The sequence below is a fragment of the Procambarus clarkii genome, chromosome 55 (genome assembly GCF_040958095.1).
Source record: "Procambarus clarkii isolate CNS0578487 chromosome 55, FALCON_Pclarkii_2.0, whole genome shotgun sequence".
NCBI classification, from domain to species: domain Eukaryota; kingdom Metazoa; phylum Arthropoda; class Malacostraca; order Decapoda; family Cambaridae; genus Procambarus; species Procambarus clarkii.
The window spans coordinates 6,476,921-6,492,213 of NC_091204.1; the positions used below are offsets into that span (position 1 = coordinate 6,476,921).

General features: G+C 34.0%; 1 long non-coding RNA gene across 1 annotated transcript; it reads right to left on the reverse strand.

The window, feature by feature from the left end:
- Positions 1–5,385: 5,385 nt before the first annotated feature.
- LOC138352892 (uncharacterized) lies at positions 5,386–14,976 on the reverse strand. Its single transcript, XR_011222930.1, has 4 exons — positions 14,859–14,976; positions 14,132–14,349; positions 8,484–8,590; positions 5,386–5,812 (listed from the first exon to the last, which is right to left on the reverse strand). It is a non-coding gene; the product is annotated as an uncharacterized lncRNA (long non-coding RNA).
- Between the last annotated feature and the right edge of the window lie 317 nt (positions 14,977–15,293).

Genomic DNA, 15,293 nt, shown 5'->3' on the forward strand with positions numbered 1-15,293 from the left:
AAAGAAGAAGCACCACCACCATTGACCGCCAAGTGCTCACATCAAGTCTAACTCTAAGAAACAACACTCAAGCCTTGACACTTCTCCCAACATCCGGGGGAGAAAACCTTCACACAAACTGCACCTGTCATAAAGAAGATGAAGACTCACCAGTGTCCACAGTGTCAGAAGGTATTCACCAGTCCTAGACATCTGAAGACTCACATGTTAGTGCATTCAGGTGACAAACATCACGAGTGTCCAGAGTGTGGGAAGAAATTCAGTCGTCTTGAAACTATAAAGACTCACATATTAGTGCATTCAGGTGACAAACCTCATGAATGTCCAGAGTGTGGGAAGAAATTCAGTCATCGTGGAAGTATGAAGACTCACATGTTAGTGCATTCAGGTGACAAACCTCATGAATGTCCAGAGTGTGGGAAGAAATTCATTCATCGTGGAAGTATGAAGACTCACAGGATGGTGCATGCGGATGAGAGACCTTTTCAATGTGCCGAGTGTGGCAAAAAATTTAAAGAACGTGGAACTATAATAAGGCACATGTTAGTGCATTCAGGTGACAAACCTCATGAGTGTCCAGAGTGTGGGAAGAGATTCAGTCAGCATGGACATATGAAGACTCACAGGATGGTGCATGCGGATGAGAGACCTTTTCAATGTGCCGAGTGTGGCAAAAAATTTAGAGAACGTGGAAAAATAATAAGGCACATGTTAGTGCATTCAGGTGACAAACCTCACGAGTGTCCAGAGTGTGGGAAGAGATTCAGTCGTCTTGGAAGTATGAAGAGGCACAAAATGATACATGCAGATAATGGGCTAAACACTTAGAGTGTGGAAGGTAATTAAGAGAATGTTGAAGGATAATGAGGCACATACAGGTATAGTAACTTAACTTTAATCTAACAGTGTGCTATCACAATGTCAGTTTGATGTTCTTCAAAGGTAATTCTATTTTGTTTAAGAAATACACTTCACCATGAAATGTAAAGATCAAGATATTTTATTATATTGTTCTTTTATGAAAGTTAGATGACCAAGCAAGAACTAGAGAAGCTGTCACTATAGGAAAATTCAAAATTGCTTATAAGTATAGAAATATCTCTTTAGTTTAGCAAAGATAAATCAAAGCTTTAAATGTTTTTCTTCATATTTATGTAAATAATAATGTGCTTTCTGTTTTTGTTCTCTGTGAAAATTTATTTAAGATGTAATATACTCTGTAGCTAAGTTATGGACATTATTGTTGTAATATTATTTAGCATTGGTGCTGGTGAAGAAGACAGTCTGAGACGTACTTAAGATGAGACCATTTGATTGATAGGGAAATGTAGGTTAATCAAGGAATTTTCTCATCAGGTTCATATGCAAACTGATGTCTATTTTTTTTTTTTTTTTTTTTTTTTTTTTTTTTGAGATATATACAAGAGTTGTTACATTCTTGTACAGCCACTAGTACGCGTAGCGTTTCGGGCAAGTCCTTAATCCTATGGTCCCTGGAATACGATCCCCTGCCGCGAAGAATCGTTTTTTCATCCAAGTACACATTTTACTGTTGCGTTAAACAGAGGCTACAGTTAAGGAATTGCGCCCAGTAAATCCTCCCCGGCCAGGATACGAACCCATGACATAGCGCTCGCGGAACGCCATATATAAAATATATAAAATATTATATATTTTTTGTTTAGGCATATTTATGAATAATACTCTTGATTATAAATGTTTCACCGAAGAGTTTATTGAAGGCAGATTGGCATTTATAACTGTCAGTCAAGTTAATATGAAATTTAAATTTATATTACTCTAGAAATTTACATCGCTAAATTTACCAGAAATTTATATTACTCTAGCCTAACTTTATCAGTTATGCTGTAATTGTCTTGGAATATTATTTTACCCGATTTACCTGAGGGCCACTAACCCTAGTGGCCTCGATAAAAACGGGAAGCTGGCAGCTTGTTGAAGATTCCCTTCCCCCCCCCCAGCCACCAATTTTCCTTGATTTTTTCCAGGTATATTTTGAAATTCAGCACATTTTGGCAGTTATGGTGTTGGTGGGTAGTCAGTTCCATCGATCAATAACCCTGTGGGTGAAAAAGCCTGATTCAAAGTTATATTAGCTTAATTAGCAATAATATTATCCTGATTCATATAATCCTGTCAATTATATTATCCAAACTGGCAAATATATTAAGATGATTGTGAATTACATAAACCTTACTGGCAATTATATTAGCATGACTGTCAATTTATATCAAACAGATATATTTATTTATGTTGTGGTGCTCGTGGGTTCTATTACATCTATCAATGGAGAGTTTCAGATCAGGAGTAGCATTTAGGAACAAGGTTTTGTACATGTAAATAGCACAAGAGAATGTGTAGAGCGAGTGTATATTTAGCATGTTCAGGGATTTAAACAAAGAGGCTGTGTGTTGTTTGAAGACAGTTTTATTGTTCTGATAACACATTTTTATTGGGTGGTGATGAGCATCAGGTAATTTGCAGTGGATGAATGAACCCCATGCACAGATACCATATCTTCACTTACCAACCCTGATTTTCAAAGAAATCTCTAGATTTTTAGCTCCAGCCATTTCATTGCTCTACAACAAATCATTTGAACTCCAAACCTTTCCTGATATTCTAAGGGGAAAAAAGCAGGAGTAACCTTAGTCCATTAAAGTGTCAGTCTCACTGAAGTCAACAATTATAGACCAATATCAACTCTGCAGATTTTGTCTAAAGTATTTTAAAGAGTTAATCTACAAGCAGCCTTAATCCTATTTAGCAAAACAAAATTTACTTCTCATTGTTTTCAGCATTGTTTTGTAATTACGTTTTAAAAATGTTTTTTGAGAATTTTTATATACGACCTTAGAACGTAAATAAATAACATTTAAAAAAACCTTCTTATAATCTTTTAATTACCTACATTAAACCGTTTACGGTAAATCAGGGTATAATAATTTTTTAAATTATATCTGAAATAGAAAGGGAGAGAAAGAAAGAAGACATATCTGAGAAAGAAATGGACATCCTATATATGTACGTGTAAAGTACAAATAAATAGGGTACAAAAAGATAATTAAAATATTATATTTATTTAAGATTGAGTATATAATACAACAAAATATATGTAATAGCTCGAAATATATAGACTAAATCTATAACAGAATATAAACGTAAAAATCTATAAAAATCTATATATGCAATATGTGAACACAATAGATTTCGTGATCAAGCAGCCTGTGATTCATGTCATGCTGAGATCAGTCTGACGTTACAAGCAGTTATTGTTACTTAAAACTAAAACAAGTAAAATTTCCCGAGTATACATATAACATTATAGTTTTTCTATGACTAAAAATAAAAATCTATAAATCAAAAGTTTAGGACTAATTAACTAAAAATAAAAATCTACAAGTGAATGTAAACACAGTCAAGTATAATATTCATGTAGAAAGAGAAAGAAAAGATTTCTTTCTTTCAGAGAAAGAAAGAGAAAAAGAAAGAGAAAGAAAACAAGAGAAAGAAAGAAAAAGAGAAAGAGAGAAAGAAAAAGAAAGAAAAAAGAAAGAGAAAGAGACAAAATATATATTATTCAAGAGAACTTGACAATTAAGCACCTTCAAACAGTTCATGATCAAGCAGGCTGTGATTCATGTCATGCTGAGATAAGTCTGACGTCACAAGCAGTTATTGTTACTTAAAACTAAAACAAGTAAAATTTCCTTAGTATACACTATATACTATATAACATAACACTATAGTTTTTCTATGACTAAAAATACAAATTATAAATCATTTATTCAAATGTTAGCACCATGCAAGAAGAGAGGAGACAGAACAAAATAAAGGCAAGGGAAGAGAAGACAATAGAAACAACAGAGAGGGGAGAGAGAAATGAGAGAACATTGAAGAGAAGGGAGAAGAGAAAGACAAGATAAGAAAAAGATACAAGATAAAAATGACGCAAATGAATTCCACAAATGTAAACAGTAAACCCAGCAAACATTTTCATGTTTTTAAAACATCCTAAAAACGACATTTCATTGTTTTCAGCACGTTTATAATTACGTTTAGAAAAGGTTTTTTGAGAACTTTTATATACAACCTTAGAACGTATATAATTAACATTTCTAAAAACTTTTTTATGATCTTTTAATTACCTACATTAAAGCGTTTAGGGTAAATTAGGGTATAATAATTTTGTAATTCATATCTGAAATAGAAAGGGAGAGAAAGAAAGAAGACATATCTGAGATAGAATTGGACATCCTATATATGTATGTGTAAATTACAAATAAATAGGGTACAAAAAGAGAATTAAAATATTATATTTATTTAATTAAGAATGAGTAATACAACAAAATATATGTAATAGCTCGAAATATATAGACTATATCTATAACAGAATATAAAAGTAAAAATTTAAAAATCTATATATGCAATATGTGAACACAATAGATTTTGTGATCAAGCAGCCTGTGATTCATGTCATGCTGAGATCAGTCTGACGTTATAAGCAGTTTTTGTTACTTAAAACTAAAACAAGTAAAATTTTCCGAGTATACATATAACACTATAGTTTTTCTATGACTAATAATAAAAATCTATTAATCAAAAGTTTAGGACTAATTAACTAAAAAATAAAAATCTACAAGTGAATGTAAACACAGTCAAGTATAATATTCATGTAGAAAGAGAAAGAAAAAGAGAGAAGGAAAGAAAGAGAAAGAAAGAAAGGGAGAAAGAGAAAGAAAAGAAAAAACAGTCATGTATAATATTCATATTAGCACCATGCAATATAACTTAGATTAAGTAAAAAATCTCAGACATTTTTAAATCAAATGAAATATGAGAGCCAGAGAGAGAGACCCAGAGCCAGAGAGCGAGAGCCAGAGAGAGAGCGCCACAGAGCCAGAGAGAGAGAGAGTCAGAGAGAGAGAGAGTCAGAGAGAGAGAGAGAGCCAGAGAGAGAGAGAGAGCCAGAGAGAGAGAGAGAGAGAGCCAGAGAGAGAGAGAGCCAGAGAGAGAGAGAGAGAGCCAGAGAGAGAGAGAGCCAGAGAGAGAGAGAGAGAGCCAGCCAGAGAGAGCCAGAGAGAAAGAGCCAGAGAGAGCGAGAGAGCCAGAGAGAGAGAGAGCCAGAGAGAGAGAGAGAGAGCCAGCCAGAGAGAGCCAGAGAGAAAGAGCCAGAGAGAGCGAGAGAGCCAGAGAGAGAGAGAGAGAGAGAGAGAGAGAGAGAGAGAGCAAGAGAGCCAGAGAGAGCGAGAGAGAGAGAGCCAGAGAGAGAGAGAGCCAGAGAGAGAGAGAGAGCAAGAGAGCCAGAGAGAGAAAGAGAGAGACAGACAGAGACAGAAAGACACACACACAACAAAAGAGACAGAACAAAATTAAGGCAAGGAGAGAGAAGACAGAACAGAAACAACAGAGAGAGGAGAGAAATGAGAAATCATTGAAGAGAAGGGGAAGAGAAACACAAGATAAGAAAAAGATACAAGAAAAATATACAAGATAAAAATGACATAAATGAATACCACAAATATAAAAAGTAAAGGAAGAGAGAAGCTAGAAGAGACAGGAAACGAGAGGTGTTAGAAGAGAGGAGGAAAGGAGAGATTAAAAGACAAGAAAAACAGGAGAGAAACGTAAAAGAAATAAAAAAAAGGGACATTTGTGAGGAGAGAAAATAAAGAGACCAGAGAAGACCATATATCAAGAGTGTGAGGATAAAGACTTATATATTTTCTTAGTAGACATCCTCTGGCTCTTGTTGCCCCTCTTGTATACGAATTGTACTTGCAAGTTTTCCCTGAAAAGATATTAACAAAATTAATATTTAATTATTTATTTATATAAATTACACACACACAAACTTATATATATATATATATATATATATATATATATATATATATATATATATATAATATATATAGACCAGAGACCAATTATATATATATATATATATATATATATATATAATTTCGTAAACCTCACCCTGTAAACATTCATGTTTCTACATGTTAAACAAGCTACGAGGATGAGGGAAGGGGATGTTCCCTCCATGCTGGATATTATATTTACCAGGAAAGAGAATGATATATTTATCATTCAGTACCTCCCTCCTTTTACCCAAGTGACATGGTCACTTGGGTTAAAGTGACCATGTCTTTTTGGGAATATAGTATGCAATGCATAATAATCTGGAAGAAAATGAGCTTGAAGCAGTTGAAAAACCTGACTTGTGGAGAGGTCATTATGGGGAACTCAGATATTTCCTTAAGGAATTTGACAAACACTTGCTGTTAGGACATGAAGTAAATGAGATGTATGTCAAGTTTTGTGAAATATATGATAATGGCACAACAAAATTTATACTAAAGCAGAGATGCAGAACTAGGAAAAGGGGAAAAATTGCCCAAACATACAAGCAATACACAGATGCGAGAAACAACAATAGCAGTAAGGAGAGGGGCAGAAAGACTGACTTTCGGTCATATTCAACAACACAAATATACATACACACACACACATTATTGGAAAAAATTGGAATTGGAATATTGGAAAAAATAATTAAAACTAAATGGGTAGAACACCTGGAGAGAAATGATATAATTTCAGACAGACAGTATGGTTTTCGATTTGGAAGATCCTGTGTATCGAATTTACTCAGTTTCTATGATCGAGCAACAGATATATTACAGGAAAGAGATGGTTGGGTTTACTGCATCTATTTGGACCTAAAAAAGGCATTCGACAGTTCCACATAGAGAGGTTGTTCTGGAAACTGGAAAATATTGGAGGGGTGACAGGTAAGCTTCTAATATGGATGAAAAATTTTCTGACATAGAAAAATGAGGGCAGTAATCAGAGGCAATGTATCGGACTGGAGAAATGTCACAAGTGGAGTACCACAGGGTTCAGTTCTTGCACCAGTGATGTTTATTGTCTACATAAATGATCTACCAGTTGGTATACAGAATTACATGAACATGTTTGCTGATGATGCTAAGATAATAGGAAGGATAAGAAATTTAGATGATTGTCATGCCCTTCAAGAAAACCTGGATAAAATAAGTATATGGAGCACCAGTTGGCAAATGGAATTTAATGTTAATAAATGCCATGTTATGGAATGTGGAACAGGAGAACATAGACCCCACACAACCTATACATTATGTGAGAAATCTTTAAAGAATTCTGATAAAGAAAGAGATCTAGGGGTGGTTCTAGATAGAAAACTATCACCTGAGGACCACATAAAGAATATTGTGCGAGGAGCCTATGCTACGCTTTCTAACTTTAGAATTGCGTTTAAATACATGGATGGTGATATACTAAAGAAATTGTTCATGACTTTTGTTACGCCAAAGCTAGAATATGCAGCTGTTGTGTGGTGCCCAACAACAGAAGTTGGCCCATATCTTAAGAAGCACATCAACAAACTGGAAAAGGTGCAAAGACATGCTACTAAGTGGCTCCCAGAACTGAAGGGCAAGAGCTACGAGGAGACGTTAGAGGCATTAAATATGCCAAAACTAAAAGACAGAAGAGGTGATATGATCACTACATACAAAATAGTAACAGGAATTGATAAAATCGACAGGGAAGTTTCCTGAGACCTGGAACTTCAAGAACAGGAGGTCATAGATTGAAACTAGCTTAACACAGATGCTAAAGAAATATAAGAAAATTCACTTTCGCAAATAGAGTGGTAGACGGTTGGAACAAGTTAGGTGAGAAGGTGGTGGAGGCCAAGACTGTCAGTAGTTTCAAAGCGTTATATGACAGAGTGCTGGGAAGACGGTCTCATCCTTTAACTACACTTAGGTAATTACACACACACACACACATACATATTATATATATATATATATATATATATATATATATATATATATATATATATATATATATATATATATATATATATATATATATATATATATATATATGTCGTACCTAGTCGCCAGAACGCACTTTTCAGCCTACTATGCAAGGCCCGATTTGCCTAATAAGCCAAGTTTTCATGAATTAATATATTTTCTCTATTTTTTTTCTTATGAAATGATAAAGCTATCCATTTCATTATGTATGAGGTCAATTCTTTTTTTATTGGAGTTAAAATTAATAGAGATATATGACCGAACCTAACCTATCTTTATAGGTTAGGTTAGGTAGCTGAAAATGTTAGGTTAGGTAGTCGAAAAAACATTAATTCAAGAAAACTTGGCTTATTAGGCAAATCGGGCCTTGCATAGTAGGCTGAGATGTGCGTTCTGGCTACTAGGTACGACACATTATATATATATTTATATATATATATATTTATTTATATATATATATATATATATATATATATATATATTTATATATATATATATATATATATATATATATATATATATATATATATATATATATATATATATATATCGGACAATTAGTAAAAAAAAAAAAAAAAATTTAAATTATTTTACCTTGTACCTAGATCCACCAGGCCTGTTTGGTGCCTGTTTCAGTACTTCAGACATCTGGAAGGTCACATCCTCCTCCTCAACTTGTGGATGTGCGTTGATAGATGATTCTGTAAAATTAAGTTATTTATATAATAATAAATTCAGTATAACAATAATATTCTGTAAAATTAAAAGTAATTTATACATCAATCAGATAAAACTCTCCAGAGATGGTGATACACAACATATAAAGGACAAGTTTCAGAACAAAATATGCATTTTGGAATAAGGTTTTGTACATGTAGGTAGCACATGAGAAAATAAGTGGAAGGTGATCAAGTTTATATTAACATGTTAATGACTTTGTTAAGGCTTTGCAAGAATGAAAAAATATTAATAATATAATATCACCTACCAATTAATTGTACATCATTTATAAGTCAATTATTTGCATTATTATTATTCAATACTAATGATATAAAAATGCATTTTGTAATCTACTATTTATGCAAGTATTAAGCACAGGATCATGAAATAAACTGCAAAATACTGTAATGGATAAACCAATTAAGTTTACATTTTCCTATAGCTAAGTCAGTCAGTTCTATTAGCAGCAGAGAACAATTATGCCCAACCTCTATTAAATGAAACAATCTTAAGAGCAAGTGATAGAAATATAATCATTTATGCTTGGGATTATGGAATGGTTCCAAATATGAAAAATATTAAGTTTTTTGGTTAAAATTTTTTAACTTAAAATTTACATTTTTAAGTGAATTTTAAACTTTAAAAAAATTATTTAATTTTTTGGTTACTTACTTAAAATAACATTATATAGTTCTTGTTTTTGTAGAAATGCCAATTTCTTCTTTTGCCCTTCCAGACTGTATAGTGACCACAGGCCGTTTGTTCATATCTTCATTATTCTTCGAACTGTGGTTGCACAATCAGACCCACGTACACTGGTTAAAAGCATCACCTAAAAGCAACAACAAAAATGTAGTACACTGACGAATTTTGAATATATATATTATATATATATATATATATATATATATATATATATATATATATATATATATATATATGTCGTACCTAATAGCCAGAACTCACTTCTCAGCCTACTATTCAAGGCCCGATTTGCCTAATAAGCCAAGTTTTCCTGAAATAATATATTTACTATAATTTTTTTCTTATGAAATGATAAAGCAACCCTTTTCTCTATGTATGAGGTCAATTTTTTTTTATTGGAGTTAAAATTAACGTAGATATATGACCGAACCTAACCTAACCTAACCTATATTTATAGGTAAGGTTAGGTTAGGTAGCCAAAAAAAGCTAGGTTAGGTTAGGTTAGGTAGGTTAGGTAGACGAAAAAACATTAATTCATGAAAACTTGGCTTATTAGGCAAATCGGGCCTTGAATAGTAGGCTGAGAAGTGCGTTCTGGCTATTAGGTACGACATATATATATATATATATATATATATATATATATATATATATATATATATATATATATATATATATATATATATATGTCGTACCTAGTAGCCAGAACGCACTTCTCAGCCTACTATGCAAGGCCCAATTTGCCTAATAAGCCAAGTTTTCATGAATTAATTGTTTTTCGACTACCTAACCTACCTAACCTAACCTAACATAACGTTTTCGGCTACCTAACCTAACCTAACCTATAAAGATAGGTTAGGTTAGGTTAGGTAGGGTTGGTTAGGTTCGGTCATATATCTACGTTAATTTTAACTCCAATAAAAAAAATTGACCTCATACATAATGAGATGGGTAGCTTTATCATTTCATAAGAAAAAAATTAGAGAAAATATATTAATTCAGTAAAACTTGGCTTATTAGGCAAATCGGGCCTCACATAGTAGGCTGAGAAGTGAGTTCTGGCTACTAGGTACGACATATATATATATATATATATATATATGTCATATATATATATATATATATATATATATATATATATATATATATATATATATATATATATATATATATATATATATATATTAGTTGATTTTATACCCGCATTAGGTCAGGTGATAATACAATGAAGGTGAAAACATATATATATATATATATATATATATATATGTATGCCATACATATATATATATATGTATATATGTATATATATATATATATATATATATATATATGTATGCCATATACATATATATGCTATGTTGTATGCTACAACTTGGCTGATAATAAAGCCATTCACAACTGCAGGCCTAATAAAAAAAGGAGGTGGCATAGCAATATCTTACAAAGATACCTTCATCTGCAATAGTCTCATTAGTAATAGAGACGACTATTGTGAATATACCTTTGCCAAGTTCTCCAGTAAATCCCTTAAATCCTCCTTGACTATAAGTGCCATCTATAGATTTCCCAATACCGACATAGCTTCATTCTCAGATAACGTAAGGAATCTTATCATAAATAACAATCTCAACAAAAATCAAACCAACTTAGTGGTTTGTAATGGTGAACAAAACATGCAGATACTTATATATAACCTGTGAATAGAGTGTAATAACACCAAAACTATTTGTTTATTGTTTTATGACCATAATAATTGAATCACTAATATGATTCACTAATATATAATCCTAATAATAATCACTAATATATAATCCATTGAGCATGCTGCATCTCTTTCAGTCTCTTTGCAATTTGAACAAGAGGGTTTTTAATTGATCGAACCATATTCTTAAAGTAAAGTAAATGAGATGTATTCCATATTTTGCAAAATATACGATGAAGGCACACAAACATTCATACCAAAACTGAAGGGCAGGATTTATGAGGAGACATTAGAGGCATTAAATATTCCAAACTAGAAGACAGAAGGAAAAGAGGAGATATGATCACTACGTACAAAACAGTAACAGGAATTGATAAACTTGATAGGGAAGATTTCCCGAGACCTGGAATTTCAAGAACAAGAGGTTATAGATTTAAACGAACTAAACAAAGATGCCGAAGAAATGTAAGACAATTCACTTTTGCAAACAGAATGGTAAACGGTTGGAACATGTTAGGTGAGAAGGTGGTGGAGGCCAAATCCGTCAAAAGTTTCAAAGCATTATATGACAAAGTGCTGGGAAAATGGGACACCACGAGTGTAGCTCTCCATCCATCTGATTGATAACCCAAATGAATTTTTCATGGATATGATACCAACATCAAATCATAAATCAGATGTGATCCTATCCCCACTGGATTTTGAAGAAGCCATAGACAGTATGCCTATGCACTCTGCACCAGGCCCTGACTCTTGGAACTCTATATTCATCAAGAACTGTAAAAAACGTTATCGCAGGCCCTTCACATTCTTTGGAGACAAAGCCAAGATACTGGCATTGTCCCTGACATACTAAAAACAGCAGAGATAGCACCGCCCCATAAAGGAGGAAATAAGGCAGAGGCAAAAAACTACAGACCGATAGCACTAACATCGCACATCATAAAAATCTTTGAGAGAATGCTAAGAAGTAAGATCACAAAATACATGGAATCACAGCATCTCCATAACCCCAGACAACATGGTTTCAGAACAGGGCGCTCTTGCCTATCACAGTTGCTGGACCACTCTGACATGGCACTAGATGCCATGGAAGACAAACAAAACGCTTTGACAAAAAAAAGCCTTTGACAAATGTGACCATTGTGTTATTGCACATAAAATGCGTTCAAAAGGAATTACCGGAAAAATAGGCAGATGGATATACAACTTCCTGACTAATAGAACCCAATGTGTAGTAGTCAACAAAATAAAATCTGGACCATCAACCGTAAAGAGCTCAGTCCCCAAGCGTACTGTGCTTGCTCCAATACCTTTTCTCATCCTCATATCGGACATAGACAAGGACACAACCTATAGTACTTGATCATCCTTTGCAGATGACACTAGAATCTTCACGAGAGTAGGCAACATAGAGGACACGGCAAACCTCCAATCAGATGTAAATCAGGTCTTTCTATGGGCTACAGAAAATAACATGGTGATTAACGAACATAAGTTTCAGCTCATGCGCTACGGAAAAAATAAAAAATATAAAAACGGAAACCACTTACAAAACTCAGTCAAATCATAACATTGAACGGAAAAGCAACGTAAAGGATTTGGGTGTACTGATGTCAGAAGGCCTTACATTTAAAGAACACAATAAAGTAGCCGTCACAACTGCAAGAAAAATGACAGGATAGATAACAAGAACTTTTCACACTAGAGATGCTATACCGATGATGATAGTTTTCAAGACGCTAGTGCTCTCTAGAGTGGAATACTGCTGCATAATGAAAGCCCCTTTCAAAGCTGGAGAAATTACTGACCTATACTTATGCATTTATCTACGGTTTAACACAACAGGCACCAGACACACGCTAGGCATCATACACACTAGGATAAAACAAACATTAGGCCAGAAGTCAGAAAAGAATTCAAAGAATTTTACTGGAAAGGCTTGCTGTTAGGAAAGGAAGTAATTGAGATGAATTAATGCACAGTATGTCAATTTTGTGAAATATATGATAAAGGAACAAACACATTTATACCAAAACAAAGATGCAGAACTAGGAAACAGGATTTGTTCAACTGAAATTTCAAGACGGACAGAGACCAAAAGACACAAAAATGGAATCAATATACGAAGAGGCCAAACCCCCAAACATACCAGTAATACAAAGAGAAACAACTACACGGCAGTGAGGAGAGAGGCAGAAAGAAATTTTGAAAAAAAGGAACAAACAAATGTAAAGTAGAACAAATCATATTCTATAAATACAGCAACAACCAATTGCAGGTAAAGGATAATATTCAGAGCTTTTAAATGCATGGATGGCGAAATACTCAAGAAATTGTTCACGACTTTTGTTAGACCAAAGTTGGAATATGCAGCGGTTGTATGGTGCCCATATCTTAAGAAGCACATAAACAAACTGGAAAAGGTGCAAAGACATGCTACTAAGTGGCTCCCAGAACTGAAGGACAAGAACTATGAGGAGAGGTTAGAGGCATTAAATATACCAAATATACTACACAAATATATATACTACACATGCACAATAAACTACCCTACACAGGCTGAGTATGGTGTGTACAATAAATTATTAGCTAAAAGATAAGACTGAGTTTGTATAAATGGGGGTTAAGTCAGAGTGGGAAAATGTAAGTGGAGTGCCTAAAAACCCTGTCCTGGGACCTCTGTAATTCATAATATATACAAATAATTTAGACTCAGGTTTGATCAGCAATATTTGAAAATTTCCAGACGATACAAAAGGGATTTTTTTCTGGATTCAGGATTATTTTTTTATGGCTGAAAACAGGTTTTCAAAAAGCATTAATGTAAAAAGCATTAGGCTGAAAACAGGTTTTCAGCAATAAAAGAAATACAGTATTGCTGGAACAACCGTCGACATCTTCAAGAGAAAACCTGAACATCTTCAAGAAGTGAAGATGACCTTGAGAAGAAGTATAGGTTGGGAGAAGTATAGGTTAGGAATTGTCTCCAAAGAATTCTCAAAGAATTACTCGTTATTGCTATCCAAGATAATTAGACGAGCCAAAGCTAAATACTACGAAGATAAATTTACCCAAATAAAGAGTACCTTACCTAAAAATATGTATGTACCTTACGTAAATAAACATTTGATTTTGAAGTGCCGGACAAACAAGGCTGTGGTGGATATGTGGGCCTGAGGGGCCTGTCCAAGCAACAGCCTGTTGGACCAAGCTCTCACATGTCAAGCCTGGCCTTGGAAGGGCTTGGTGAGTAGAACAACTACCAGAACCCTATAATGCATGTATCAAGGTGTCCAGGCAGTGAGCACCACATAATGCAGTGCAGTCCTGTAAGAATAAGCACAGTAAGTATGGGCATGGAGGGGGTGCAGCAGTGGCTTGTGAAGGGCTGGAGAGTAAATGGACATGCCCAGGGGTAAAAAGCATTAGGGTAACAGAACATAGCCCATAAAAATAGTAATGACAATGAATGAATAATTATATGAATGCAATAATACTTCATATCTCAATAGGAATACTAAGCAGGATGCAAGACAAGGTACTGGTGGTGATAGTGGTTGGTACAAGTCCTCACATCCCCACAGACACCAGTAACAGCCCTCACCTCCCAACACAGTACCCTTGTAGCGAGTTAATCTTATACTCGCTTCATTATCTTATAGCATAACTAATTAACACTAATTACAGAAGCTACACAGGTGATACTTTGGTGCGAGTTGAGCGCACTGAGCGTCGGTATCGCTACACTCTTGTTCCTTAACAACCCTTTGGACCTTTATTACAGAAAAATAGAATCAATTAATTTAATAAAATATAAAATATAAGTGCTTACTTACGATAATACTATCGGTGGAACACAAAATCTTCTTCTTCTTGATAGTAGGTGCAGTTTGCATGAAGGGTTAGTCCTCGCCATGACTGAACTGACGACAAAATGGCCGATGTGTTGATATGGCGTCAGATGACGCTGTGACGTCACAGGTGAGGGACGCTTTGCGCATTACTCCCTCGTACTTAAAAAGTACTACAGGTACTTTTTGGTTTTATTTTTGAATATGGCAGAAGTTGGACAGCTTTTCAAATCATTATAAGGGAGTGAGTTCCATAGACTAGGTCCCTTTATTTACATAGTGTTTACATAGATTAAGTTTGACTCTGGGGATATCAAAGAGATATTTATGTCTGGTGGGGACGTGGCCATGTGTTCTATTACATCTGTCCAGGAAGAGTTTCTGAACAGGGTTTGCAGTTAGAAAAAGGGCTTTATAAAC